Genomic DNA, 4,852 nt, shown 5'->3' on the forward strand with positions numbered 1-4,852 from the left:
GTGTAGTCTTCCAAAAGTGACTAGTACGTGGACAAGTTCAACGGAAGTTTCCTAGGCTATTTTAATGTCAGAAAGGTATTTTTACCAAGTGTTGTTTTTTTTTTGGCCTAAAAAAATTGTAGCGATTTTTACCAATAAAAACTAGATCCACCTGACTCCATATTTGCTCTGCTGTATCATATTGTCTTTTTAATGAAATGTTAATAATAACTGTCATAATAAGAGTATGAGAGTACATCCAGCATTCTCTTTGACTTTATTACACTTTCCCACTTAATTTTCCCAACAGTTATACAAGGTAGACACTGTTACTGTCATCCCCATTTTATTTCTTTTCCAGATTAAAAAGGTCATGTAGCTAGCCTAAAATTACATGGCTATCTTTGCTCATTCTTGTTTCCTCATGTGCTTTTCAGAAAGAAAAGCCTAAAAGGTACTACGATCCAAAGTGTAGGGGTCTTAGAGACAGAAGACTGGTGCTTCCATCTCCATTATTAGCTATGTGACTTTAAGGACATCACTTAACTTACTTATCCCTCAGGTTCTTGATCTATAAAAAATTTTTTGCAGACTCAAAACAGGAAATATGTATGAAAAGTCTCTATAAATTACAGGGAACAAAGATATGTATTATTACAATTATACAGAAAGAATGATCTCCCTTCTTTTAAAAATTAACTTTGCAGATTAACAGCATTTATCCTCAAATTTATTTTATGGTTTTATGGTTTCTGTCTGTGGATTTACTCTTTACTGCCAGTCTTTATTCCCACTCTACCAGTCTACACATCTCCATTCACCTGTGATAAAAAAAAAAAAGCAACTGATACAGAAAAATAGACTGTGAGAAATGTAAACTGGCATATACAGCATCATTTAAAATAATCACTATCAATGGGAAAGATAATACCTGTGGTAATCAGGCTCATGTATCCAGGAATTTAACCATTTCTTGTCAATGACATAATAATTTTTTTGCATCAAATATATTTTGCAAAGACTAGGTGAAGTTTGCTTCTTACTCAGCTGCAGCAGGTTGCCTTTCCAAGGACAGCTGCACGCGTATTTCCTCTGTTTCCTGCTTCTTACCACTGTTCCATCACAATGGGGAGCATTTCTCTACTCTCTTGAGTATAGGTGGGCCCTGTGACATTTTGACCAGTAAGACGTGATGCTGTACTGGGGTTAGCCATTAATTGGCCTAGCAATTTCCACTTTCTGCTTCTTGTAAAGCTCCCAACAACACGCATTCTTGGGATGTTTCCCCTAGAAACTAAAGCACCTTTTTCTGAGAAACCCAAGCCCCTTGGAGAAGGCGTATGTAAGCATTCTAGTATATAGTATATTTAAACTCCCAACCACCAGCCACCTTCAACTACCAGCCAGGCAAAGTGCACTATCTTGGATATCCAGTCCAGGTCAGTCCAGGCCAGCCTTCAGATGACTGCCGCCATAACCACACTCTAACTGCAACAACATGAAGGAAACTGAGCTATGATCACCCAGATCAGAACTTCATCTAGAGAACTGTGCAAAATAATACTAAATAGTGATTTTTAAGTACTAATTACTGGGGTAGTTTGCAATAGATAACTAGCTAGAACACCAACTGATGTGTATAATTTGTTCTTTGTTTCTTTCTGTGAATCTATTAAAACAATTTGACTAAAACCAAGTGATTTTTAAGCAAAACCCTTTAGCTATTATACCATATTGATATTATGTTACATTTAAAATTTTATAGACTAATTGTATTTTACTTTTTTTTTTTTAAGTAAGCTTTATGCCCAATGTGGGGCTTGAACTCATGACCCTGAGATCAAAAGTCACATGCTCTACCGACTGAGCCAGGCAGGTGCCCCTAGACTAATTTTAAAATGAAGGTACCATTTCACATGTTTTGCAGCTTAGTGTGAAAATTAATATTTATGAAAAGATGGAATTTACATGTACACACTAAAAACAATCATTGAATTTTTATTCAATTATTTGTGTGGGAATTTTGAAATTGAATTTGAATTTATTTTCCAAAAGTAATGGATTCTGAAAACACAGTAAGATAGGTTTTCAAGTATCAGTTTTCTTACATTTTAAATAATGTATCATGTCAGGTAAATTGCAGCCAGATATTCACAACTGATTTCCTCCTTTATAGAGATCTTTTTTTTTCCCAAATGAAAAATACTTTTTTTTTCATAATTATGTAAGTAATACATACACACTCATTATGAAAATTCCAGCATAGACTATGAACAAAGTAGAGGTAAGAGTCCTCTGAACATTCACTTCCCAAAGATAGTGTTAGATAACCAATTGTCTTTGCCAAGTTATTTCATCTCTCTGTGATTTGGTTTCATCTATAAAATCAAGATAATAATATTTCATAAGCTTCTTGTGGAATTATATAAAATGATATATACAAAACATTTAGAACAGAGCTTGACATATAATAAGTATTCAGGGTTATTTTTAATTAGTAACAGTTCAATGTACAAGTGTATTTCCTTCCAGATTCTATTCTAAGCATGCATAATTATATGCATACATTTTAGCAAAATTTATGGAATCATAAATGCTCAGTTTTCAAGCTGATTTTTTAAATCTTTATTATATCATGTGAATATAGTTTTATACCAGTACACAGAAATGTGCCTAGTTCCTTTTTACAACCACATTGTATTCCAATTTATCAACAACATATGTGAAAATTTCCCAGAGTTCTATTTGAATGTTTTGTTTTGTTTTGTTTTAACAATTTGAGCCAACATATAAAACACTGTAATGAACATCCTTATTAACATCTATCTAACACATAGGATCCTATATACAAGGAAACTGGAAAAATAATTGCCCTAAATATATGGAAATTTTTACTCAAATATATTAGACCATTTTATGATCACAAGGCAAGTGCTTTATTAACTCTAAATCTTTATAGACACCAGGAGGCTGCTAATCTACATGTAGAAAATAGATACTGATGAAACCCATATATGCAGACTACAAGAACTAGAGAAACCTGAAACCTAAAATTCCCATAATATTATCAAGATCAGTCTCCTAAATAATCAAGTTTAGTTCAAAGTTCTGGGTTCTGACATTAAAATTTAGTATGTCACAAAGAGAACTCTTACTTTATTACATCATGTGAAATTCTAATCAAAGACTAAGTAAGTTCCAAACATACATGAGTATCTGAAGACAGAATTTGGGTAAAGGGTATCAAATCTTAGATATTGAGAAATTGAGTGAAACTGAGTTATATTAGCATACTGACACTGAATTGACCTAATGGATAAAATGAAATGTCAAAGAGAGAACTTGTTTAATCAGTCAGTGTTAACACCAAGTCAATTCCACGCAGCGGAACCAACCAGCCTGCCTTGTCTCCTCTTTTCCATTCCTTTAAGCAGAATTTTCTAACACTAGCAATGTTAGAACCAAGGGTTTGGCTTGAGGGGGGGAGAAAAAGGGAAGAATTTGACTTCAAAAGTCTTTTTAAGTTGATTTAAATTCAATTTAGTTAACACACTGTATTAATAGTTTCAGAGGTAGAGTTTTCATCAGTTGCATATAACACCCAGTGCTCATTCCATCACATGCCCTCCTTAATGCCCATCACCCAGTTACCCCTCCCCCCACCCACCTCCCCTCCTGCAACCTTCAGTTTGTTTCCTAGAGTTAAGAGTCTCTTAAGGTTTACCTCCTCTCTGTTTTCATCTTATTTTATTTTTCCTTCACTTCCCCTATGTTCCTCTGTTTTGTTTCTTAAATTCCACATATGAGTGAAATGATATGGTATCACTTAAGCATTTCCTGATGTTTAAGAAGGGTAACTCTTCACATTATCAAGGGCAAGGATTAGCCATATATTTTTTCCAGACCTTTGGATTCTAGTTTCCACCACCCTTCCTGAGGATATTCAGAAATGTTGTTGGTCTTCTCAACAGTAGCATGTTGAGCCTGTGTCTACAGGGAACAATGAAAATGTTCACTGTAGCTCTTTAATGAATCATGATTGCTGGTTGAGACCTATCCATTATCTTGAAAATATCATCGAGATTACTCATTCCTGAAATGCCTTGCGTGAATCCCCAACTGAAACTTCTGCCATTTCACACAGTCCACATAACTCAATCTCCATTCAGTGTATTCCCCACAGATCAAACTTTTGCTATATGCAAAGTCTTCCTGTAATTTTACTGTTCAGTCACCTGAACTCTGGTAAAAATGCCAGATAAGACAAATTCCAGAAATAGTTTTTGCTGTGCATTAGCTTCCTAAAGCTGCGTGATAAAATACCACAAATTAGCAGCTTTGAACAATTGATTAGCACATGGTTCTATGGGTCAGACGTCCTGGCACAGTGTGACTGGGTTCTTACTGGGGATCTTACAAGGCTGAAATCAAGCTATCATCCCAGGGCTGTGGTTCTCATCTGAGTTGAGGTTCTCTTCAAGTGCAAGGGTTGATGGCAGAATCCATTTCCTGCTAGCTGTCCGTTCGGCACCCATTAAACTTCTAGGGGCTTCCCCTCTCAGCAGTTCAAACACGAGTGTTTCTTTTCTTCCAGGCCAGAAGTCAAAGAAGGCTTTCCCTCTTGTGACCAGCCAGAGAGAAAGCTCTGCTTTTTTTTGTTTGTTTGTTTGTTATTTTTTTATTATGTTATGTTAATCACCATACATTACATAATTAGTTTTTGATGTAGTGTTCCATGATTCATTGTTTGCGTATAACACCCAGTGCTCCATGCAGTACGTGCCCTCAATACCCATTACCAGGCTAACCCATCTCCCCAACCCCCTCCCCTCTAGAACCTTCAGTTTGTTTCTCAGAGTCCATAGTCTCTCAT

This window comes from Leptonychotes weddellii, chromosome 3 (genome assembly GCF_054177405.1).
Source record: "Leptonychotes weddellii isolate Sample4059 chromosome 3, ASM5417740v2, whole genome shotgun sequence".
Classification (NCBI taxonomy): Eukaryota; Metazoa; Chordata; class Mammalia; order Carnivora; family Phocidae; genus Leptonychotes; species Leptonychotes weddellii.